This window comes from Crocodylus porosus, unplaced genomic scaffold (assembly GCF_001723895.1).
Source record: "Crocodylus porosus isolate Cpor-Errol unplaced genomic scaffold, CroPor_comp1, whole genome shotgun sequence".
NCBI classification, from domain to species: domain Eukaryota; kingdom Metazoa; phylum Chordata; order Crocodylia; family Crocodylidae; genus Crocodylus; species Crocodylus porosus.
The window spans coordinates 111,280,450-111,295,571 of NW_017728947.1; the positions used below are offsets into that span (position 1 = coordinate 111,280,450).

Below are 15,122 nucleotides of genomic sequence, written 5' to 3' on the forward strand. Positions count from 1 at the left end.
TCTGCTTTATCCCCTCACCCCCAAGAGAAGTGCTGTCTTTCCTTCAGCATCCTCTCTGCCTGAGGAAGGCAAAGGTCCACCCAAGCCTGGATGCGCTAGGAAAGTGAAAAGGCCAATTTCTATCACCATTGGCACTCAAGGGCACAGGCAACTGGTAGGGGGTGCACGGGGGTACACGTGCCCCCCCAACGGCTGACACTGATGCTGTTTGTAGGGCTGGTGCCCTGCCTGCTATGGGTGCCGCTGTCGGCAGCTTCTGCGGGTGCCCCCTTAGATTCAGGAGGCACCAGTCACTCATGCTCAAGGGAATGGTGCATTTAGTACCATGTCCACCCACCGATGGCACCCTAGTCCATATGACCAGGCACCCCATTTATAACCTGGTTGATTGGGAGGTGACCTTTGGCACGAGTGCAGAGGAAAGCTTAAGCCCATGCCGCGGCATCAGTAGAGGGATGTTATAACTGCTCTGCTGCTGGGCCTGCCTTATGTGAGGTTACCCTAAAGTCATAGCCACATGCAGAGAGAGAGCATTTCACACAGCTGCTTTATGACCAGCTGGTACCTGGATTGCACCAACTGAATCAGGGATCATCCTATTAGAGTCACACTGGATTTAGGGTTGACCCAAAGCCTCTGGAAGTCACTAGAAATCTTTCCGTTGGTGCCAGGGGTCGGACTCAGGTCAGACTGATCTACTGAGGTCCCTTCCAACCCCCCAAAATCTATGAAGTCTACGAAAGTCCAGAAGAAAGACCAGAATATCGTTCAGTGGGCAGCTTATACAGTCGGTAGATGGGAGCAGATGTGCCAATGGCCTCCACTTCTGCCTGGCTGCTTTCTGCTGGATTTGGCTTCCTACACATTTTGAGAGCTGGTGCCTTGCTGAGCCTGTGTGGGGGGATAAATCAGCTATGTCTATAGGGCAAGTATTTCCAGTTGCAACAGTTTTATTTCTGTGTTTTGCTTCTAGTTACACCGGAGGCCGTTGGCTTCTTGTCTGCAGTTGGTGTCTTCATTGTCCTCCTCGCAGTCCTTTTCCTCTTCATCAACAAGAAGTTATGTTTCGAGAAGATAGGGGGGCTCCCCTGTTTGGAGCAACGAGGGAGGCGAAAGCACTACAAGGAGAGGTCTAGGGTTCACGAGAGCCTTGGTAAGCATCAGCACTGTCGCTCCTTTGATGCACAGAAATCTACTGAGACTGTGATTATTAAGGGAGCAGAGCCACTTTATTGTGTCTCTGGTTATGTGTGGGGAAAATAGCAGGGGCTTCAGGTGCTGTGTGGTCATCTTCATGCAGCTGTTATATCAATATGATTGCTACAGAAGAGCCATTATCTCTCTCTGTCTAGAGCCATAGGGGCCAACCTTTTTTGGCAGGCATGCCACAAATTAGCCCCACACTCCACCCTGAGTGCCACTCTGATCCTCTTACCCTGTCAAATCTACTGCTCTGCTTTCTGCTCCCTACCCCATGCCCCCTGGTCAATCTGCTGTTCTAGTCTCCGCTTCCTGCCTTGTGCTCCCTGCCTGCTCTGCTGTTCCGCTTTCTGCTCCCTGCCCTATCTGCCTCTGAGCTGCCTTTCTCTTTCCCGATCTGCCACGTACCACACACAGAGGCTGCCTGGCCACTTGTGGCACCTGGGGCGCATGTTGGCCACCCATGGTCTAGAGCACTGCTCTCAGGAGAGAGAAGACATGGTTTTTGTTGCCTCTGTGTCTTGTGGGAGCGAAGAGAACTGAAAAATCTGGGCAGCGCTGAGTAACGCACAGGCTGTTGGGTGCACTTGCACTGGTTTCCCTGCCTTAACCATTGCACAATCTTCCACACGCTGGTCCCATTACAGAAGCACTAGCGGTGGACCTGCTCACTCAGCTGCATTAACCATTGGCAAGGGCTCACCAGGGTTTTGCATGCGTTGCGGTTTGTCCAGGATCGTGAGCAAGTTAGGCTAGAATTTGAAGACACCCCTAAACATCTCCCATGTGTAGAACCAAGTTTTCATCAGTAGCAATCAGCTCCCGTTTAAGCCTCTGACCCCTTGCCCACTTTGGGAGAGGTGAGTAAAGGTCCCCTGGGGTAACTTCTTTGCTAGCGGTGGGAGAGGCAGACTTCTTGCCGCCTCCCTGTCACATTACAGAAAGCACAGCAAAGATGTAAATGTTTTTAAGAGACGTTAGCACACCAGAGCTATACTTAGAGATGCTACTGTCAAGGTTGCTAGGCTAAAGCTTGGCCTGCTTGCCTTTTTTTTTTTCCTCCAACTTGATTGCAAAGTTGGTTGCATTTTGTAAGCATTTAGGGTTTTATCTGCCAAAACAATTGCTTTGCTGATCTTTCTATTAAAAATAAACACAGTGCTAGAGGCACCACAGCTTCCAGTCGAACCATGGGAAGGCCCGATCCTGCCAGTGCTTGCACCCAAACCTGCTGCTGTTTCACTGTGGAGTCGTGAGAACCTCATTGACTTTAGTAAGGCTATTGCGAGGGCCCAGAGCTACTTATATTGCAAGATTGGGACCTTGCTGACATGAAGGCCTGGGTCCTGTGTCAATGCATGCATAAGTCATGAGGTCTGTGGGTGCCCTCTGCTCAGTAAATCTTAGCAAAAACAAATGTAAGACTATCTCAGGTGAAAAAACATACTTTTTGCTGTGAGTTTTCCTTTCTTTTTGGAGATCATAACCTTGGCATTACTTAAGCATAGATTTTCTTTTTTTTTAACTGAATTTCTCTTCCCAATATCGTTTTTAAATCTCATGAATTTTTTTCCCCAGGAAGTTGTACGAGAGTCTGCCCTTTTTTTTATTTTAAATGACACATCTCCAGAAATATGTGGGTGTTGACGCTCTTTGGAGCTGTCACAGACAATCATGCAAACATATCTTTAAAATGTGTGGCCTTTTAAAATGTGAATTATTAATAAACAGGGTGGATTTTTCCCCCCCTCCCAAATTTTGAAGGAAAAAAAATGTTTCCAAGCCGGCGCACTCTGTGGCAATTTACTTTGGAGTAAATCTTACATGACGGAGTAATAAACCCTTGAAAACATGGGTTTATAATGGAAACACTAATTCAACTTTACTCACAGCTGTGGCGTACAAGCAAAATACCAAAGGCATTAATGAGGTGCTAAATCTGATACCATAGAGGAATACAGTATAATCATTAATTAAAAAGGAAGGCTGGCATTGGAGACTCTTTGTCCCTCTTCCCAACTAAAAGGAGCATGAAGAATTGAAGTAAGAGATACTCAGCTTCAGACTTCTCTGTGTTTTAGGTCAGTGGTGCTCAGCCTTTACAGCCAGTGGAGCTGTCTGCGAGCCAGATCTGGCTGGTGGTCCCTATCTGGCACAGGATAGGCATGGCAGGATCCCACCTGTACTCTTGCAGAGTGGGGCATGGGGCATCCTGCCCCCACAGGGGAGTTGGGGGCAGAGCTAGGGGCTGTGGCGCAGACCCATGGGGTAAAGGGACATGGCCCAGCCTCAACCCTCAGGGGGAAGGGCGCTTGACCCAGCCCTGCAGGAGTAGAGAAGGGGGCTTGAACTGGCCCCACAGGGAAAAGAGAACATGGCTCAGCCCCATCCAGCCCAAGGGAAGGAGCGTGGCCCAGCCTCATCCAGCTGTGGGGTTGAGGGTGTGACTTGGTCCCAACCTCCTATGCGGGGCTCGGGGTTTGGGCATTTGGCAGCAGAGGAGCCATAGCCATATTGGCTCTCCTGCAGCCAAATTTCCCAATCTGTGGGGAGCACTATGGGCCAGATACCAACAGGATGGAAGTTGAGCACCCCTGCTTTAGGCTGATTTTGATAGAAGATTAGGGTAGTTTTAAAACTGCTAGCCACATGGCAAGCTTATATACACCCAGAGTCAGGCCACAGGACTGGGGTGGCCTTGGGGCCTTCTTCTAGTGACTCATCCTACTTGGTTGGCTACTTGGTCATAGAACTAAGCAACTCTCCAAATAATCATGTTAATGAATGGCAGACAAGGTTCTTTGGATAAATCTGATATCTTTTATTAGGCCAACTCAAATAGTTGGAACAAATTTTTCATTACAAGCTTTCAGGCAAAGAATTTTTTTGCAACTATTTGAGTTGGTCTACTAAAAGATATCAGCTTCACCCGAAGATCCTTGTCTACCTATGTCCTTAGACCAACATGGCTACAACCTACACCCCTATTAACAAATGGGAAATTATGGCAGGGAATTTGATTTTTATTTTCCTGTGGTAAGTGTACGTGTGTGTGTCTGTGTGTAATATATGTATATGTGTATAAATTATTCAGTGTTTCTGCTTTTCAGCTGTCTGCTTCATGCTTTCTTGATGCTAAACTCTGTTTCTTATTAAAGGGCTAGATTCAATAAAACTCTGCTGCTTGCTCAGATGCAAGCTGTTTTGTGGGGTCATCTTCCACTTCTTTTTGCACAAAGTAGATGATGGATGCCTAGGGAGAAATCTTTTTGCCTCCTCCCGGCACGCTGGAGTTGGAACCGTAGAAGCGCATTTCCTATCTGCTATGGTAATCAGTGTTATAACTGACCAGATCCAAAGGCAAGCACGAGGGCCTCAGGTTTCAGTCTGTTAGACTGCTGTGTATCTAGAGCCACTCTCCCATCTGCAGTGACTCAACTCTGAGCTTATATTAGCACCAAGAAGTTTAGGCCCATGCTCAAAAGGTTGAATATCTGCCTGATATGACTGGCTGAATATGATGCCCAAGACAGTCCCGTATTCCTGCTGGATTTGCTGTTGAATATCAATATCAAACAGTTAGGAGAAGGTTGAAAAGAAAAAAGAAGTTCTGCCTGGTTTTTTGCCCCTTGCAGAGACTTCCGTCAACCTTCATATACATTCGGGCTTCTGGAATTAGCAAATTTAGCAAAGTTTTTCCAGAGTCTGGCCTTCAAACAGCAAAAGGAGTTGAGTGAAATACGTTCACCATGGTGATCCTGAGGCACATCTGGTCGTCCGTATTTCTGATTTGATTGTAATAGCAGGACCTGCGGCTTTAGGGAAGGAACAATATGATTGAATATGATTGAAGAATCTCAGTGAACAGGAAGAATTAATTGAAAGCCCTTCAGGAAGTCCCAGGACAATGACTCAATTACTGGCAGATCACGAGCATTATTTCTAGTACTCAGGGCTTTTGTGACTGGCGCTCATGACTCCTCTATTGTCCTTAATGATGAGCTTGCGCTGGGGACACAGTTGCTGTTGGAGGTCCCTGCTTGCCTGTCATTTAGCTGTGTACACTTTCAAGGATGCCTCTTCATTGCAGCCCCAACTGTGACTGGAGCTCTAAATCAGCCAGCTCGAGGCCTGCTAGCAGCGTAGCCTCACTAGCATGGAGGTCAGCCTAGACTGGAAAACCCACCTGAGAAGCTGCGTGAATGAGCTGGACAGTTTACGTGTTCTGAGGTCTGGGCTAGGTCTCCTCCACAGTTGACAGCCACTGCTCTAGGAAGCGTGCGTGTGTGTGCAGGTGTGCATGCCTGAGAGAGACTATTGACACTCTGGGTGCTTGTACACATGTGGGGAGGCTGCTCCCATGCGCTGTAATTGCAGCGTGTCAGAGCAGACTCGATTAATCAAATCTGTGGGGAGGTGCTAATTAGCACGCTCCAACCAGCCTCCACATCTCGTGCATCAGCATCCCTGCGCTTCAGTTAGTTAAAGCATCCCTGCTGCCATTTTGAAGCGTGGGGATGCTGATACACAAGACGCTGCAGGCGCTTTAGTTAGACCGGCTCTTGGAGCCACTCTAATTAAAGCGCCTACCCCCCGGAGCACATGGAAAAATGCACTTTGATCTTTTCACAGTGCAGGCAGGGCTATGAGCACAGGCCTGGCCCTAGACCAGTGGCCCACTCAGGTCTGGACTGGTTCCACGTGCGCTCTGTTTGGAGAGGCTCATGTGCAAGATGAGGTTTCCCCATGTGGCAGTAAAAGCTTGCAGCCTGAACATTGGGCTTTGTTGGGCCACACACTTGAACTGCAAAGCTGGCAAACCACATAAGCTTGTTTGCAGAAACACGTAACGAAGAGAGAGCAAACTCTTGTGTACAGAGCCGCTGCTAACCACCCGTTGCAGTGCCATGACTCATAACAGAAAACAATCCTCTTTGCTTTATATCTGCAGCTAACACTTCATATCTTCATCTAGTGCAACCTGAAGGCCTGGGCAGAAAATCATGGTCTCCTAATAATTAACAAAGGAAAACACACAAGAATGCACCTTTTCCATGAGCATCTATCATGTCACCAGCCCCAAGCATTCCAAAATCCATGTGTTATATCTGTAAAAAACCATGGGATTAGTTTAGAAATCATGAGATGAAAAACAAAACCCCGGGGTTATCTTTATTTATCTTCTAGGGGTTTTTTTAGTCTTACAGTGACTTCACTTAATGACCTTAAGCTTTGAGCTGTAACAGTATGAGCCTGGCTTAAAAAAACCAATAAAGCCAAGGTACTTCTAAACACTTGACTCCTGGATCTGGTAGACAAAGCCTTGCCTGGGCTGATCTAGTTGGGGCTGGTTCTGCTTAGAGCAGGGGGTGGACTAGATGTGACCTCCTGAGCTCCCTTCCAACCCTCATTTTCTAGGATTGTATGATTTGGGGCTTAAAGGAAAACACCAAGTATCAAAACACTTGTGATAAAAACATGAGTGTTGGCATGTACATATCTCATTGTCTTTTTTCATGCCTCTTGGGTGGACCTGGAATCAAAGGAGACACTATCCACCCCTCTTCAAGTCTGCAGTGAGGCAGAACAAAGGTGGGAGGGAGGTGAGTGTAACTGGAATCAGGTTTGTGCTTGCTGTGTAGTTTTCTTACCCCAAATGCATGTAAAGAGTTTGAACCTGTAACTAATACATGCTGCCTTAGTCACCATAAGGAGCAAGGAGATGGAGGAAGAGGAAGGAGAAGGGGTTCTGGATGTGTAGGTCAGCCCATGTGTGTGTGAAAAGGAGTGTCAGGAGCCTGGACATAGGACACATTTACACCTGTGTAGTCAGCCTTTACATTAGTGTAAAGAAGGAGCAGATAGGTGATGTGTGAGTGACTCCAAAACAGGGCTGCCCATCCACTGTAGAATTGCCCTGGGAAAAATCAGGGTTAAAACCACACTGGTATGAATTATTCTAGGTCTCGTGTGTCTGCCACTTATCCTGAAGCAGCTGATTGCTCAGGGCTGTTACCTGCTTCTCCAACACCTAGTAGTGGTGAGGGGCTTTGGTGGCATTTATTCCTACAGCTCTCTTGGGATGGCTGCACATCTCCCCAAGATATTGAACACATCTTCTGGTGTTCAATATGTAGATGCAGCATCAAGCCCTAAAAGTCCTCTGTGCAATGGTTCCCAAACTATGGTCCATAGAGCACTTGCTGGTGTCCACAGAGAGCAGAGATCACGTATTTCTGCAAATAAAAACAGCAGACAGTTGGATTGCTCTTTATTTTTTTTAAAACAATAGTAAACCTGTTTCGCATTAAGGAGATGACAATTCATCCCTCGTGTTACTTTTCTGGTAAGCAATTGCTATAATTGCGTCAGTTCTGTTATGCGACTCCAGGCAGGATGTCTAAGAGGTGGGGACTCATGGGTTAATTGTTGTATGCACACAAACTGTTGTGTATAGCATGCAAACAGATTGAGAACCCTTTCTGTGTGCGTGGCCCTTGCATTTGTGTAAATAACAGCTCTTCCTACATCCGTGATTGTTCCTGCTGGTGCTGCTGTCCTGTTACTGGTCAGAGATGCGCTGCCCTGGTTTTTTGTGCTTATTTGACCAATGGCTTGTTGAACTAAGTCTTGATTCTGGCCTTGTCCCAGTTTTGCACTGATGTGCATGTTAACTTACTGGAGTGGGTCCTGATTTACAGTGAGGTCAGGTCAGGATCCAGCCTTTCATTTTATCACAAGCCACAGAGGAGTCCAAAATAATGTTTCCTTGCTCTGCCGGCAACCATAAAACATACACGAGACTATCCTGGCTTTTTTTGTTCTGGCAGCACCTGCAGTCCCATGGTTGTAGGCATTGTACAGCCATCAAACCAAAAAAAACCCACACCAAAGCATAAGCCAAGTTCCCTGCCCCAAAGAGCTCATGGTTTAGGTCAGTGGTCTCCAAAGTGGTGTGTGCGCACCCTACGGGGTGTACAAGACGATCCATTGGGGTGCGGGAAGAAAATACTAGAATTTCTATTTCTATTTATATAAATATACTTATATCAGGGGTGCGTGCTCAAAACATTTTTACTGATGGGGTGTGCGATCAAAAAAGTTTGGAGACCACTGGTTTAGGTAAATAAGTAGTAATGTGCTCACATATAGAATAAGGAGCCTGCATCCTGCAGAGCAGAGTAGACTTTTTGGAGACATTCAACCAGAGCATTGCTGGAGAGGTCATTCTCCCAGCCCATCACTGTGGCCACCTCACTCCTCTCTTTGAATCCCTCCACTGCCTTCTTATTCTTTATTGTATCAAACACAAGCAGCTTGTCTTCACTTTCAGGGCACTTTGATGTATCCTTCCCTTCCCTTCCCTACTGTCTCTCAGGCAATATCATAGGATCATAGGGAAGTAGGGCTGGAAGGGACCTCATGAAGTCACATCTAGTCTAGCCCCTTGCTTAAGGCAGGATCATCTGTGACTAAAACATCCCAGCAAAGTGTCTGTCCAACCTGCTCTTGAAAACCTCCAAGGATGGAGATCCCACAACTGCTCTAGGTAACCTGTTTCAATACCTGACCACCCTCAAGGTGTCAGCTCCCACCTCTGATCAGCATATTATGCTAGATCCCATTGTCCACTGTTAAATATACAAGCTAGCATATCCTTGCTTTCTTCCATGTTGTCCCGTATGCTTGGGGAGAGCCCCCTGTGAATTCTGACATACCAAGCCCACCGTCTGCCAGAGACTCACCGTGTCCTTATATTCTCCCATCTGTCTGTCCTACCTGTCATCTCTTGTTCTGTATTTTGATTATCAGCTCTTAGGATCGGCCATCTGGGTTTGTACAGCACCTACCACAACGGGTTCCCGGCTCTCAACAAGGGCTTTTGCAGGCTATAGTAATTGAAATAATTAATAAATCCTCTGCTGCGGTTTAGCGACAAGGCAGCAGATGTGGGGGTGTTGTTTTTTGATTTAGGAATTCCAGAAGCATTTTGTCTTATTTTCCTCCAGTTTCTTTACCTTGTTGACAACTCTGGATTCTTGAAACACCGCCTAAACAGTTATAAACAATTAACGTCAGATTTGCACAATAGATTTTGCTATTGCCCTCCTTTGTTTCCAGTGATAGCTGTGGGGAAAAATAATTAATAGGTGCCATTCTTTTCCAAAAAGAGAACGCAGAATAAAGGGACAGAAAGGAAGGCGAAGGAAACGCCAAGAAGCTAAATAACAACACACACACACAACCCCTCCAAAACAAAACAAAACAAAACAAAAAACCAAGAACAAAAAACCCCAAATGCAAAAAAGCCATTTTTGGTCAAGCTATCAGGAAATCATCTTTTTTACAACAAAGATTGGCAGAGCACCAAATACAGCTAGCTGCATAGGAAGCCATAAAAACAGAAGGCAACAGTAAGAAATGGGAGGATTCAGTACTTGTGCTCCAGCACCTTCGCAGAGGGCATCACTGTCTGCCACTGACAGTGCCCTCATTTCCCTGCCAGTCAGGCTGTTTCTGATGTTTCAGGTAGTACGAAGTAGCTGTACAAGAGGGTTGTGCAGAAAGTTTTCAAGGGCAGATTAGACAAATACTTGTCTAGGATGGGTCAGATGGGGCTGATCCAATGGAGGCTTGGACTAGAAGTGATTTCCTGAGGTCCCCTCCAACCCTACTTTTCCATGATAGAGACTGAACTCGATGATCTTCTGAGGTCCCTTCCAGCCCTAATGAAATCTGTGAAATGATTCTTTGATTATACATCACCCATTACTGCAGTACCATGTGCCAGGAGAAATGCTTTGGCACTATGTGTGGGTGTTGTTCTGACTTTGAAGATCTCTGACTTTGGTAAGTGATAAAATGGGATTCCAGACTAGCATTAAAGGATTGACATGACACCTCGTTCGATGAATGACAGAAAGGCTTTATTTATGGCAACTATTCACAGTTAAATGAGCCTAAAGCAAAGCCAAGTCCAGTGTTCAGCTGCAAAGTGATCATTTCCCACCGATACAGGCAAAGAGGCAGTCAGTCTGTCTTGTCAGCTTCTCAAGGTGTGGATCCATTCACGTAAAAGAGCAGAAGGATCTTTCATTGGTGAAGTGTGCTGCCTGTTTGCTGTTTCGTTCCTTTTTTATACCTGTTAGCTCAGCATCTTCAAAGCATTCTTGTAGATGTGCAAATCAAGAGAGTCCCAAGCAGTACTTGACAGGAAAGTCCTGTCAATCAAACTGCTCATTATTGGTTATCAGAAAGTACCAATATGAATGAATTGCCCTCCTCTGTGACAAGAGGTTATCCCGTTCTGCTAAGTTTGGAACAGATCAAAATACTGATTAGCAGTCGGGAAAAACACAAGGTTTTTGAGGAGTCATCCTTGGAAGATTAAGGGAACCCCTAAGGCAAAACAAGAGTAAATCAGGAGGAAATAGCTATCACCTGTGGAGAATGACCCTTCCTGCACATAGACATGACTTAATTGCAAAAGAAATATTTACCATACTAATTAATCAAGGATGGCCATTTACCCAGCTACATACCAGAGAGCCAGGAGCCTGCTTAAAATCATTGTGAATGTAGTATGACATGCTAGAAGTGATACCTAATTATTTCTTCTCAAAACGGCATAGCTGTGAACTCGCATCCTCTTGCATTATGCCATTGTCATATTGCATGTTGTATTTTGTATTTGAACTGTTGTGAGTAGGCCCAGCTTAGCTTGAGTTTCACAGACACCCATCTTCATATACAAACTTTCTCCTTTACTTGGGGAAGGTTGACAGGGTGGTTTGGGAAGCGGGGGAAGTGTTCACTTTGGGAGACCCAGGTTAGCGGCAAAAGACACAGCTGCTCTTAGCTTTGAGTACCTGCTGGGAAGGAACATGCCATTTGTGGTTTCCATAAGAGTTTCAGACTAGCAGAAATGATTGAGTGCCTGGGTCAGGCTTCGAAGGCAGACCTGTAACTGGAAGTGCAGCTTTCACAATAGCTATGTTAAAAGGGCCTGTCTTGTTTTTCCTTGTCTGGAGCTTTCATTTTTGAGACTGAAGAGCCCTGCAGGAATTGCTTTGAAGTAGCTTTCACTCTGTCTCTGGATGCTAGAGTCCCGTTTGCACCCAGAGAAGGACAGAGAACTTCCTGCCCTGGCACTTTTCCCATCAGCTTTCACTGAGACCGAGTCACATCTTGCTTACATCTGTTCTAAACCCATGTAACTCTGCTGACTTCAGTGGAGTGAATTACTGCTCATTTATTCCACTCAGATTGGAGAATCAGGCTCCTTGTACTTTTCATCCATTTAAAGCAATTAGCCATTCTAGTGCTGAGCATTTCATAAATGTATGTATGGATTTAAGTGGTGACCCCTCCCTCTCCACCTGCCCGCCTTTTATTTTTTGAGTTTGGTTTGTTAAAGACAGGAACGATGCTAACTGTGCACGTGCTGGGCATCCTCCACATGGAAACGGTTGGAAAGGGTGCAAAGCAGGATGAGGGGGCTTGAATAGGGAACAGAGTTGCCATTAGCTGGGTTGCAAGTGATGTAGGCTCATTTATCCGCATTCCTTTAAATGCCCAAGACTTTAACAGAGATCTGGGTGGAACAGGAGCAAGTAAGAAGGTGTGCGTGCCAGAGTGTATTTTGGATAGAAGAGAGAGTATTGATGAGCCCCTCTGTACCCTGAAAAGCATCCAGATGGATGATACTTAGCAGGTGAGGTGTGGTGCCCACACGTGCTTTCATAGGTTCAGGCTGGCCAGCGATTCCCAACACCTGCAAGAAACGCAGAAGCCATGGGTGAATGTTCCTGAAGACGAATACAGAGATCGGCTGTTTTAGAGCTGGGGTTCAGAATTGCTCCTCCTTGATGCTGCCTACCTGCTATGAGTTGCTTAGCATTGTGACATGTGGAGCCTGGGTAGGAAGACAGAGGCAAAAGCTGTGTGTGAAATATGAGCAAGAGCATGAACAGCCGGAGACCTGTTTTGCTTTTGAGAGTGTAATGAGCCCCCAGTCCACCTCCAGGGACAATAACTTCAGAAATGCCAGGAGAAGCATCCCATGGTATGGGGCTTTTGGAAGGATTTGGGATTCTGCATTTATCTTCACACAAATAAAGACTTCTTCTTTTGAGAAATGTGGTTCAGACAAAGCACAGCTTCTCTCTGTAAAACCCTGCCCTTAGGAGATCCTTCTATGATGTTGAAGAAGCAATGTGGGTCTTTCCCTTCTCTTCCCCCCTTGGCCATGCCCTGCAGGGCCAGCTGGCGAGGTTTGGCTCAGAGGGATAAAAAACAGCAGCAAATAAAGGCCAATGGAGTAATTTTTATCCAGCCCCATCCAGCTTTCTGTAAGGCTCCCAGAGGGCTCTGTCCTTCATATTCTTCTCTTCTTCCTCTGTCTCTGGGGAAATCTCACCTGGAAACCCACATTCGGCCGCTGTCTCTGTGTGGATGATACCCAGATCCGCCTGCTCCAGAACTTGGCCTCTCTCTCCCACATCTCTTCTAGGACATGGAGCTATCAGCTCAATCTCAATGTGTTTTTTTAATCCCCCTCCTCTACATCATTCCCTTCATTCTCAGTGACTGTGGACAGTGTCATGTCGCATTGGTCCATAACTTGGGTGCCATCTTACGCCCTGATCTCACATGTAGGTTGGGTCAAGAGTCTTTAGGTGTGACATATCTAAAAAGTGGCCTTTCTTATCCATCCACAAGCCTGAAGACCCTTGTCATGGCTGTGATAAGTGGGCATGGAAAGGCTGCTTGCAAGACCAAGGTCTATAACTTGAATGACTATCAAGGGGAGAATAAGACTGCAAAATTTTAAGGAAGGCACATATCACTGTGTTGGCTGTATCCTTGTTTATCATAGGACTGCTGCTTGTATCACTGCGCTCCCAGTGAAATAACATTTTTCTTGTACTTAGTCCATTATTGTATTTTCTTGCATACAGTATTCCCTGGAATAAAATATACATCTTATTTTGAAAGGCAGAATGAAGAAAAAAGGGATTTTTCGTTGTGATAAGTAACTGAGTGTCAGCAGTTAAGGAGCTGATTGGTATGCTTCCTTGGGATCATGTTCAGATTTTACTTTTTGTTTTCCTCAGTAAGTGGCAGAAACAGCTCTTACCACATTGCCTTGCATATAATGCACACTCCATTTCCAGTAGCTGTTTTTTTGTGGGGAGAGGGTTGAGAAAAGATGCATGCTATATGTGAAATAATACAGTATTTTATTTGGTACCGATGTGAAGACTTGATTCAACAAGCTCAGTGAATTGTCAAGAAAGCTTTCTGGGACTACTGAGTTGCGATGGCAGAGGGAGGATCTTTCTATATACCAATCCCCAAGAACATTTAAGTCCTCTGGAGATTTGGAGTTACTTTATTTACCTGTCCTCAGTACAGAATCAATGTGTGTGTGTGTGTGGGCGGGGGGGCATGCAGAACATTTCTGTAGAGGATAGTAAAGCTATGGAAATCGTTCCCATATCAGGTCAAGGAATAACTGTTGGCATGTTTATTATACACATCATTATAAATGTTTGTGATTTTTGTTAATTGTTGAATTGCTGCCAGAATTTCCTAGAATGGGATGATTGTACCTTCCATGGTTAGCATCACTCATAAAATAGCCTGGAAAGAACTGGGATGTTGATGGATGAGACTTTATAGCAAAGGCTCTGATGGCTTCTATTTTATCTCTGTTTTTGACTCTTTTAGCCATCCTGACTTCCAAAAGAAAAAAGAACACTACTCTTTAGGCTGGGGTGGGCAAAATATGGCCCACAGGCTGAATCTGGCCCACCAACTGATTGAATCTGGCCTGTTGGCGGGTGCCTGCCAATTGATTGTATCCGGCCTGTGGCAGCCTCTGCAGTGCTTTGCATGGGGCTGAGCCCCACTCATTCCTGTCTGGGCCATGCTCCTACCTATGCCTGCCGACTTCCCCAGGCAGTGCTGACAGCTTTCCAGTGAGGCTGCTCCAGGTGCAACTGCAGCCACCCAGGTACTGCTAGGTTCCCCCCACCTCCAGCAGCTCTTCCTCCTCCTGCCCTTGCTGAGCTGCTCCAGGAAGCAGGTATTGTGGGGACGTGTGCCAGACAGCAGATGCCCAGCCAGGTGGAGGGAAGCTGCAGCCAGGGGGCTCCTACCCAAGCACACAGGACTCCAGCTCTAGCTCCTGGTCACCTTTCACCCACCCACTCAACCACCCACAGGCTGTTCACACTGTCCCGCATCTCCCCCCTACTCATCCCGTGGACAAACCCCGCTCCACCTACCACTCACCCACAACCATCCCCACCCCCCGCACATAATCTACAAAAGTAAGACTTTATTTTGAGCTATGTTGCAATCACTTCTATATACACTACTCAAAAAAAACATAAATGAGGGCAAAAATAATTTTTTGAAATGAAATTAAAATCTGTTATAGTAGATGTTTGATTTTTAGTATATTGTCACGATACAGCCATCCCAAGGATGGCCGTGATGTCCCTAGGTCATTGTGACCATCCTGGCTCCGCCCTGTGGGCACCTACTAATCTCGCCTACCACGTCTTGCTGGTATAACTGATGAATTGGGAGGCTGCCCACAAGTTGCTGCTCGGTCACAGTCCTGACAGACACTTCTAAACCTTGAGGGTTGTCAGACCCCTTACTGGGTCCCACACTCAGGAGGTGCCTTACGATACCCTCTCCCCCAGCCTTATGGGCTAGATGTGTGGCTCCAAAACCTCCCCTTTACCACGGTGCCTCACAGGTGGTAATTACACATTGTCCTTTTTTTAGGATGCCTCTATCTAGCTCAGCCTCCTGTCGTCACTAGGCCCTGGGCCCCTGTTGCTGCGCCCTCCCTGGCACTGGGCTCTCCACACTGTAGTGTGCCCTGCTGAGGCCTCCTCCTTCCC

General features: G+C 46.4%; 1 protein-coding gene across 1 annotated transcript in view; it reads left to right on the forward strand.

Moving 5' to 3' along the window:
• Positions 1 to 1,080: 1,080 nt before the first annotated feature.
• Positions 1,081 to 15,122, forward strand: part of SYT16 (synaptotagmin 16) — a 77,951-nt gene continuing 63,909 nt past the window's right edge. Inside the window, exon 1 of the mRNA XM_019550936.1 lies at positions 1,081 to 1,153. The gene's annotated coding sequence lies outside the window, so the exon portion shown is untranslated. The remainder of the gene's footprint in view (positions 1,154 to 15,122) is intronic.